The sequence below is a fragment of the Hemitrygon akajei genome, chromosome 2 (genome assembly GCF_048418815.1).
Source record: "Hemitrygon akajei chromosome 2, sHemAka1.3, whole genome shotgun sequence".
NCBI classification, from domain to species: Eukaryota; Metazoa; Chordata; class Chondrichthyes; order Myliobatiformes; family Dasyatidae; genus Hemitrygon; species Hemitrygon akajei.
In genome coordinates this window covers 207838568-207850024 of record NC_133125.1, presented here as the reverse complement: position 1 = coordinate 207850024, position 11457 = coordinate 207838568, and positions in this window count along the sequence as shown.

Genomic DNA, 11457 nt, shown 5'->3' with positions numbered 1-11457 from the left:
AAAGCAGTGGATGTTGTCTATATGGACTTCAGTAAGGCCTTTGACAAGGTTCCACACATCAGGTTATTTAGGAAGATTCAATCGTTAGGTATTAATATTGAAGTAGTAAAATGGATTCAACAGTGGCTAGATGGGAGATGCCAGAGAGTAGTGGCGGATAACTGTTTGTCAGGTTGGAGGCTGGTGACTAGTGGTGTGCCTCAGGGATCTGTACTGGGTCCAATGTTGTTTGTCATATACATTAATGATCTGGATGATGGGGTGGTAAATTGGATTAGTAAGTATGCAGATGATACTAAAGTAGGTGGTGTTGTGGATAATGAAGTAGGTTTTCAAAGCTTGCAGAGAGATTTAGGCCAGTTAGAAGAGTGGGCTGAACGATGGCAGATGGAGTTTAATGCTGATAAGTGTGAGGTCCTACATTTTGGTAGGAATAATCCAAATAGGACATACATTGTAAATGGTAGGGCATTGAAGAATGCAGTAGAACAGAGTGATCTAGGAATAATGGTGCATAGTTCCTTGAAGGTGGAATCTCATGTGGATAGGGTGGTGACGAAAGCTTTTGGTATGCTGGCCTTTATAAATCAGAGCATTGAGTATAGGAGTTGGGATATAATGTTAAAATTGTACAAGGCAGTGGTAAGGCCAAATTTGGAGTGTTGTGTACAGTTCTGGTCACCGAATTATAGGAAAGATATCAACACAATAGAGAGAGTACAGAGAAGATTTACTAGAATGTTACCTGGGCTTCAGCACCTAAGTTACAGGGAAAGGCTGAACAAGTTAGTTCTTTATTCTTTGGAGTGTAGAAGGTTGAGGGGGGACTTGATAGAGGAATTTAAAATTATGAGGGGGTTAGATAGAGTTGATGTGGTTAGGCATTTTCCACTGAGAGTAGGGGAGATTGAAACAAGAGGACATGATCTGAGAATTAGGGGGCAAAAGTTTAAGGGTAACACGAGGGGGAATTTCTTTACTCAGAGAGTGGTAGCTGTGTGGAACGAGCTTCCAGTAGAAATGGTAGAGGCAGGTTCGGTATTGTCATTTAAAGTAAAATTGGATAGGAATATGGACAGGAAAGGAATGGAGGGTTATGGGATGAGTGCAGGTCGGTGGGATTAGGTGAAATTAGGTGATACAGGATGCATATAGTGCATCCCCGCTGCCTGCACTGGGGAAAGCTGATCACAACCTGGTTTTGTTACAGCCCAGATATAAATCAATTGTGATGAGGCATCCCACTACCACACGCTCTTTTAGAAAGTGGACTCCTGAAGCTGAACAGGCCCTGAGGGACTGCTTTGGTCCTACTAACTGGGATGTACTGCAAGGGGGGCTCTGTGGGGGCGTTGAGGAGGTCACTGAATGCACAACGGACTATATTAATTTTTGTGTGGATGCCGTTGTTCCTGTTAGAACTGTTCGCTGCTATCCCAATAATAAGCCCTGGATCACTAGTCACATCAAAGGCCTCCTAAACCAGAAGAAGAGGGCCTTTAAAGATGGTGATCGGTTGGAGCTTAAAAGAGTTCAGAAGGAACTCAGAGTACAGATAAGGGGGGCAAAGGAGCAGTATAGGAGGAAGCTAGAACAAAAGCTGCAGAAAAAAAGCATGAAGCAGGTGTGGGATGGGATGAAGATCATCACCGGATGCGGTGCAAAGCGGGGGGCAAACATAAGTGGAGATGTGGAGAAAGCGAACCAGCTGAACAACTTCTTCAATAGGTTCGACAGCACAATTTCATCCTCACCGCAGAACTCCACACCAGGCTTACTTCCCTCACAGGAAAATAGCCACTCACAGGAGACCTTGCCCATGCCCAGGATTACGGCTGCACAGGTGGAAGGTCAACTGAGGAAGATCTGTACCAGCAAGGCGGCTGGACCGGATGGAGTTTCCCCACGATTACTGAGGGCCTGTGCGACTGAACTGGGAGAACCACTACAGCGCATCTTCAACATGAGTCTAGATCAGAGAAGAGTACCCAGACAGTGGAAAACATCCTGTATTGTCCCGGTACCGAAGAAACCACAACCAAAGGAGTTGAATGACTTCAGACCTGTTGCCTTGACGTCGCACGTGATGAAGACCATGGAGCGGCTGATAATACAGAATCTGAGGCCACAAACCAGGCACGCCCGGGATCCGCTTCAGTTTGCGTATAAGGAGAAGGTGGGAGTGGAGGATGCTATCACGTATTTGCTGCACAAATCACTCTCTCACCTAGATGGGGTCAGTTGTGCTGTGAGGATTACATTCCTTGACTTCTCTAGTGCCTTTAACACCATCCAGCCCAAGATCTTAAGGCACAAACTAACGGAGATGGGAGTAGACTCTCACATGGTGGATTGGATAGTGGACTACTTGACAGATAGACCTCAGTATGTGCGGTTGGGAGACTGTAGGTCTGACACGGTGGTCAGCAGCACAGGAGCGCCGCAGGGAACCGTACTCTCTCCGGTCCTGTTCACCCTGTACACATCAGACTTCCAATATAACTCGGAGTCCTGCCATGTGCAGAAGTTCGCTGATGACACGGCCATAGTGGGGTGTGTCAGGAATGGACAGGAGGAGGAGTATAGGAAACTGATACAGGACTTTGTGATATGGTGCAACTCAAACTACCTGCGTCTCAATATCACCAAGACCAAGGAGATGGTGGTGGACTTTAGGAGATCTAGGCCTCATATGGAGCCAGTGATCATTAATGGAGAATGTGTGGAGCAGGTTAAGACCTACAAGTATCTGGGAGTACAGTTAGACGAGAAGCTAGACTGGACTGCCAACACAGATGCCTTGTGCAGGAAGGCACAGAGTTGACTGTACTTCCTTAGAAGGTTGGCGTCATTCAATGTCTGCAGTGAGATGCTGAAGATGTTCTATAGGTCAGTTGTTGAGAGCGCCCTCTTCTTTGTGGTGGCGTGTTGGGGAGGAAGCATTAAGAAGAGGGACGCCTCACGTCTTAATAAGCTGGTAAGGAAGGCGGGCTCTGTCGTGGGCAAAGTACTGGAGAGTTTAACATCGGTAGCTGAGCGAAGGGCGCTGAGTAGGCTACGGTCAATTATGGAAAACCCTGAACATCCTCTACATAGCACCATCCAGAGACAGAGAAGCAGTTTCAGCGACAGGTTACTATCGATGCAATGCTCCTCAGACAGGATGAAGAGGTCAATACTCCCCAATGCCATTAGGCTTTACAATTCAACTGCCAGGACTTAAGAACTTTTTTTTAAAGCTATTATTAATGCTTTTTGAGTTAGTGATTTAGATGCATATCATATTATTACTGAGTTAAGTATAGTATGTAATTAGTTTTTGCTACAACAAGTGTATGGGACATTGGAAAAAAGGTTGAATTTCCCCATGGGGATGAATAAAGTATCTATCTATCTATCTATTTAAAATTTCCTAAATAGCAACAAATCAAGACATCTGAGGAGGTAATGTGGAATGTTTGCACCAATCAAAAATGGTTAATCAAAGTGAAAAGAACAATTAAACTCAGTGTGCCCAAAAGGTGTTTCCCTTTCCACAGATGTTGCCTGACCTGCTGAGTGTTTCCACCAATTTTTGTGTTTGTTCCAGATTTCCAGCATTTTCTGTTTTTTGATTGTCAAAGTAGAAGGTACAGCTGTGGAAAGTATGAGATTATGCAGCTTGATTGTTCTGTTTTATTTTAGGACAAATGAAAGACAATTTATAATGCACAATCTTGCATCTAATGCAAAATGCCATTAGGCTTTACAATTCAACTGCCAGGACTTAAGAACTTTTTTTAAAGCTATTATTAATGCTTTTTTTTTAAACTTTTTTTATTGTTTTCAAATAGTTACAGAATAAATGTGTATGAGAAAAAAAAATGTTACCCAGCCCCCCCTCCCCTTAACCCCTCCCCCCTAACATCCCTATTAAAAAAAAAGAAAGAGAAAAAAAAAGGAATGCCTGGATATTGGAGGGTCCCCACACGCTCCACGGAGTTCGTAATAACTTTAGTGTATGCATTTATTTCTTTCCCCAAGTAACCAATTATTTCATCTTCGGAGCACCTATATATTTAATCCTGTCTTTTGTAAATAAGGGCGCCAAATTTTCAAAAATGTTTCATATTTATCTCTTAAATTGTAAGTGATTTTTTCAAGTGGAATAGCCAAAAAAGCTATTGCAGTGACTTGGAAATCGGATACATATCTAAGTATAGATCGTTGGAAGAACGAAATTTATTAATGCTTTTTGAGTTAGTGATTTAGATGCATATCATATTATTACTGAGTTAAGTATAGTATGTAATTAGTTTTTGCTACAACAAGTGTATGGGACATTGGAAAAAAGGTTGAATTTCCCCATGGGGATGAATAAAGTATCTATCTATCTATCTATCTATCTAAGTAAGCGTTCAGCGTGGACTAGAAGGGCCGAGATGACCTGTTCCCGTGCTATAATTGTTATACGGTTTTTTGGTTATATGTATACTGTAATTGATTTACTTATTTATTTACTTATTAGTTTTTGTTCTTCTATGTTATCTATTGCACTGAACTGCTGCTGCTAAGTTAACAATTTCACAACACATGCCGGTGATAATAAACCTGATTTGATTCTGATTCCTTCCTCGGTTTAGCGATCTGTCTGTGTATGAGTGGGCCACAAGTACCTCATTTCGACTTTCTTCTGGGCAGTCGGTGGGCAGTTAATGTTGGCCCAGCTACCAATGCCCACATTCCAGCCGAGTTACAGCATTGTGGTCTGCTCTTCCTGCAGTACCGGTTCCCAGCAGCAGGTGGGGATCCTGCACCGTGAAACGAGAAACAAGGGAAAATCCGCAGTGCTGGAAATTGTTAACCTCTCCCTGTCCCAGTGTGGAGCACCTTCCTGCTTCAAATTATCCTCCATCGTCCCTGTACCAAACAAGACCAAGGTAACAAGCCCGAACGACTAACGTCCTGTTGCACTCACCTCAATGATAGCAAATGCTTTGAGAGTTTGCTCAAGTACTACATCTACAGCTTGCTACCACCCACCGGACCCCCTACAATTCACAACCGATCAACAGATGATGCAATAGCCACTGCTCGATATACCGTCCTTACATATCTGGAGAAGAATGATGCTTATGTGAGAATGCTGTTCTTGGACTACAGCATTCAACACAATTCCCTCCAGGCTCGACAGGCAGCTCAGAAACCTCTGCCTTGTGCATCTGGATCCTGGACTTCCTGTCAGATCGCCAGCAGCTCCCTCACCTCCACCCCTCCGACTCTCAACACACGAGCTCCTCAGGGCTGTGTCGACACCCACAGCTCCAATCTGCTAATTAAATTTGCTGACGACACGACATTGATTGGCCTAATCTCAAACAATAGCGAGGTGGCCTACAGGGTAGGAGTCATCTCTCTGATACAGTGGTGTCAAGAAAACAACCTCTCCCTCAATGTCACAAAAACAAAGGAGCTGGTCGTGGATTACAGGAGGGATGGAGACGGGCTAACCCCTATTGAATCACTGGATCTGGGGTTGAGAGGGTAAACAGCTTCAAGTTCCTCAGCATCCACGTCACCAAGGAACTCACGTGGTCTGTACACAACAGCGCCTCTTTCACCTCAGACGGTTGAGGGAGTTCGGTAGGGGTCCGCAAATCCTAAGAACTTTCTATAGGGGCACAATTGAGAGCATCCTGACTGGTATATGGGAACTGTACCTCTCTTAATCGCAGGATTCGGCAGAGAGTGGTGCCGACAGCCCAGCACATCCGTACTTGTGAACTTCCCATGATTCAGGACATTTACAAGGACAGGTGTGTAAAAAGGGCCCGTAGGATCACTGAGGACACAAGTCACCCTGACCACAATCTAATCCAGCTGCCACCATCCGGGAAGCGGTACCACAGCATAAACCCCAGGACCAACAGGCTCCAGTGCAGCTTCTCCCATCGGGCCATCAAACATCACACTGACTGTTCTGTTCATTATAAATTACTATGATTGCACATTGAGACGGAGATTTTTACTCCACATGTATGTGAAGGATGTAAGAAATAAAGTCAATTCAATTCAATCCGAGCAACACACACAAAATGCTGGAGAAACTCAGCAGGGCAGGCAGCATCTACGAAAAAAAGTACAGTCGACATTTCGGGCCGAGACTCTTCAGCAGGACTGGAGAAAAAAACATGAGGAATCAGTCAAAAGGTGGTGGGGGGTCGGGGGGAGAAACACGAGGTGATGGGTGAAACCGGAAGCTGGGAAGTTGATTGGGTGAAAGAGATACAGGACTGGAGAAGGGTGAGTTCTATAGGAGAGAACGGGAGGCCATGGAAGAAAAGTGGGAGGAGCATCAGAGGGAGGCGATGGGCAGGTGAGGAGATGAAGTGAGGGAGGGAAAATGGGCACGGGGAATGGTGAAGGAGGGGTGGCCATTACTGGAAGTTCGATAAATCGATGTTCATGCCATCAGATTGGAGGCTACCCAGACGGAATATACGATATTGCTCCTCCAACTGAGTGTGGCCTCATCGCGACAGTAGAGGAGGCCCTCGATGGACATGTGGGAATAGGCAGTGGAATTAAAATGGGCAGCTACTGGGAGATCCTGCTTTTTCTGGTGAAGCAGACTCCCAATCTATGTCGGGTCTCACCGATGTACAGGCCACACCAGAGGCACCAAACACAGTGTATGACCCCACCTGACACACAGGTGAAGTGTCTCCTCACCTGGAAGTGCCAGGAGGGAGTTCAGTGGGAAGGGACGAATGGACGTGAGTCGTGTAGGGAGTGATCCCTGCTGAAAGCAGAAAGTGGGGGAGAGGGAAAGATGTGCTTGGTGGTGGGATCCTGTTGGAGACGGTGGAAATTACAGAAATTATTAAGAGTGAGGACAAGTTCCGTTAGACGGAGGAGAGTGGTGGTGGAAGGGAACTGGTTGGGACGGGTGTCCAGAAAGAAAGAGAGAGCTCTGAGACCTTCCTGCTGGTGGATGAAGGTGTACAGGGACTGGACATCCACAGTGAAAATAAGATGCTCGGGGCCAGGGAACGTGAAATCATTGAAAGATCCAGAGTGTGCGAAGTCACTGAGGGTTCACTCCATCCTGTGACAGTGACCCCTGACCCTCAACTCCTCCGACAGGGGAAACATCCTCACTGCATCCTGTCTGTTGAGCCCTGAACGATTTTACACTTCACCGAGATCTCCTCTCATTCTTCTAAACAGGAGAATGTTATGTTTTTCTGAGAACATACAACAGTACGGAACAGGCACAGAAACTGAAATTTTTGATGTGGACTGTGAAGTTTGTCTAAAGTTACAACAGGACCTCAATCAACTGGGAATATGGGCAAAGGAATGGCAGAAAGAATTCAAAATAGAAATGGGCTAAGTGACAACAGTACATTACAGCACAGGAACAGGCACAGAAACTGAAATTTTCGGAATATACACAGTGAATGTCAGGGCCCTGGGGAGTGTTGTAGAATAGAAACACCCAGGGGAACAAGTACATAGTTCCTGAGAGTAGGGACACAGGTAGACAGTGTAGTGAAGAAGGGGTCTGGTACGCTGGCCTTCATCGATCGGGGATTAAGTACATGAGATGGTTTGTCGTGTTACGGCTGTGCAAGACATTGGGGAGACCACACTCAGAGTACTGGGTGCAGTTCTGGTCACCGAGCTGTAGAAAGGATGACATTCAGCTGGAATGTGTGCAGACAAGATTCACAGGAATGTTACCGGGGCTCAAGGGCTTCAGGAGAATCTGGATCGACTTGGACTGTTTCCCTGAAGCAAAGGAGACTGAGGGTTGACATTATTGTGATTGATGAAATCCTGCCGGGCAGTGATGAGGTCGATGGTCACAGTCTTTCCCCAGGGGAGGGGAGTCTAAAACTAGAGGATATAGAGTTAAGCTCAGAGGGTAAAGATTAGCAGGGGACCTGAGTGGCAAATTTTCCACACAGTCGGTGGTTGGTAAATGGGATGAGCTGCCAGAGGAAATGGTAGAGGCCGATAGAATTGAAACATTTTTAGGACATTTGGATTGAAAACGTTCAGAGGAATGCTGGCCAAATGCTGTCAAGTGGGACGTGCTGAGGAAGCCACCTTGGTTGTCAGGGACATGTTACGTCGAAGGGCCGGTGTGTGTGCTGTCACCTCCATTAGTCTCATTAGGAAGAGTGGGACCTCACATCAGAGCAGGGCTGTACAGGGGGGAAGTCAGGAAGTTTTCCTGCATCCGTGTTTGAGTAATCCCAGTGTATCCAAACCTCACAATCTTCTGCTGCATCAAGATCCCACATTTCAGTGTCAAAGATATTTTCCTGACAATTTAAATAATTGATATTTAATCACCTTTCCACCCTCCTGCTTTACACCTCTATTTATTCCCCGGACCCTTCTATCCTCCCTCTGGTCAGTCTGTACACTGCTCTGAAGAACATCAGAAACAGAAGCAAGGAGGCCATTCAGCCCCTCACACCTGCTTTCCCATTAGACATGATCAATACCACTTCCCTGTGCTCATGCTGTTTCTACTGATTCACTTTGTATCCAAAGCTCTCTCCACGTCTCTCCTCAACATAGTTAATGTGTAAATGTGCAGAGCCCTGTTAGATTGTGAGCTGTGTAAATACATTTATTCACCTCTGAATGGTCGTCCCCTCACTGCGCCTCCTCATCCTGACATCCCCGTCACCAGAAACATCATCCCTGCATCTACCTGGGGAGCCTGGAGTAAATCTCAGACTCTCTCTCTGTCTCCGCCATACACAAATACACACAGGGGGCTTCACAATTTACATTTCTCCATTGCGTCAATGACCAACACAGTCTGCCCGAGGATTGTGCTGGGATCAGCCTGCATGTGTTGCCACACTTCCGGCTCCAAAATATCATGTCCCCGTCTCTCTCACCTTCACCGTACCTCTCCGGGTAGTTCCAACCTGAGCATTGGTTTCTCTAATGGTCCACTCCCCTCTCCTATCACATTCCTCCTTCTTTATCCCCCTTCCGGAGGAAATTACACTGCACTCCCATTTTTTCTTCAATCAGATGCTGGAAGAACTAAAACAAAACAGAAATTACTTGAAACCCACAACAGAGCAGGCAGTGTTTGAATCAATTCCGGGAGAGGTCACCAACATGGAACGTGAAGCCTGTTCCTCTCTCCACTGATCCTGACCAACCTGCTTTTCTCCCTGCATTTCCTGCATATAAACTGGGTCCAAAACTGAATATCTGATTCAAAGTAGAAATCGCGACTCTATTTGTCTCGTAAATTAGAGGAACAGCTCCCCATTTTCCGTCAGGGTGATTGGCAACCTGGCAGCATCAACATCGAACTTTCAAACTTCTGGAATTCGTTCTCTGTCACTTTTCCCGTTTAATTGTCTCTCTCCTCCTGCTCCACCAGCCCCATCACCCTCTCTCTTTCCCCTCCTTCCCCACCCTCTCCATCTGTCCATCACCCACACACTCCTTCCCACTCCTGTCCATCACCCACACACTCCTTCACCCACACTCCTCCCCACCACTCCATCTTCCCATCACCCACACACTCCTCCCCACACTCTCCATCTGCCCATCACCCACACACTCCTCCCCACCTCTCCATCTGCCCATCACCCACACACTCCTCCCCACCCTCTCCATCAGCCCATCACCCACACACTCCTCCCCACCCTCTCCATCTGCCCATCACCCACACACTCCTCCCCACCCTCTCCATCTGCCCATCACCCACACTCCTCCCCACTCTCTCAATCTGCCCATCACCCACACACTCCTCCTGACCCTCTCCATCTGCCCATCACCCACACACTCCTCCCCACCTCTCCATCTGCCCATCACCCACACTCCTCCCCACCCTCTCCATCTGTCCATCACCCACACACTCCTCCTGACCCTCTCCATCTGCCCATCACCCACACACTCCTCCACACCCTCTCCATCTGTCCATCACCCACACACTCCTCCCCACCCTCTCTATCTGCCCATCCCCCACACACTCCTCCCCATCCTCTCCATCTTCCCATCACCCACACACTCCTCCCCACCCTCTCCATCAGCCCATCACCCACACACTCCTCCCCACCCTCTCCATCTGCCCATCACCCACACACTCCTCCACACCCTCTCCATCTGTCCATCACCCACACACTCCTCCCCACCCTCTCTATCTGCCCATCCCCCACACACTCCTCCCCATCCTCTCCATCTTCCCATCACCCACACACTCCTCCCCACCCTCTCCATCAGCCCATCACCCACACACTCCTCCCTACACTCCCAATCTGCCCATCACCCACACACTCCTCCCCACCCTCTCCATCTGCCCATCACCCACACTCCTCCCCACCCTCCCATTCTGCCCATCACCCACAAACTCCTCCCCACTGTCTCCATCTGCCCAACACCCACACACTCCTCCCCACCCTCTCCATCTGCCCATCACCCACACACTCCTCCCCACCCTCTCCATCTACCCATCACCCACACACTCCTCCCCACCCTCCCATTCTGCCCATCACCCACAAACTCCTCCCCACCCTCTCCATCTGCCCATCACCCACACACTCCTCCCCACCCTCCCCATCAGCCCATCACCTACACACTCCTCCCCACCTTCTCCATCTGCCCATCACCTACACACTCCTCCCCACCCTCACCATCTGCCCATCACCTACACACTCCTCCCCAACCCTCTCCAACTGCCCATCACCCACACACTCCACCCCACCCTCTCCATCTGCCCATCACCCACACACTCCTCCCCCACCCTCTCCATCTGCCCATCACTCACACACTCCTCCCACTCTTTCCATCTGCCCATCACCCACACACCCCTCCCCACCGTCTCCATCTGCCCATCACCCACACACTCCTCCCCACCCTCTCCATCTGCCCGTCACCCTCACACTCCTCCCCCACCCTCTCCATCTGCCCACCACCCACACACTCCTCCCCACCCTCTCCATCTGCCCATCACCCACACACTCCTCCCCGACCCTCTCCATCTGCCCACCACCCACACACTCCTCCCCCACCCTCTCCATCTGCCCATCACCCACACTACTCCACACCCTCTCCATCTGCCCACCACCCACACACTCCTCCCCACCCACTCCATCTGCCCGTCACCCACACACTCCTCCCCACCCTCTCCATCTGCCCATCACCCACACACTCCTCCCCATCCTCTCCATCTTCCCATCACCCACACACTCCTCCCCACACTCTCCATCTGCCCATCACCCACACACCCCTCCCCACCGTCTCCATCTGCCCATCACCCACACACTCCTCCCCACCCTCTCCATCTGCCCGTCACCCTCACACTCCTCCCCACACTCTCCATCTGCCCACCACCCACACACTCCTCCCCACCTCTCCATCTGCCCATCACACACACACTCCTCCCCACTCTCTCCATCTGCCCATCACCACACACTCCTCTCCACCCTCTCC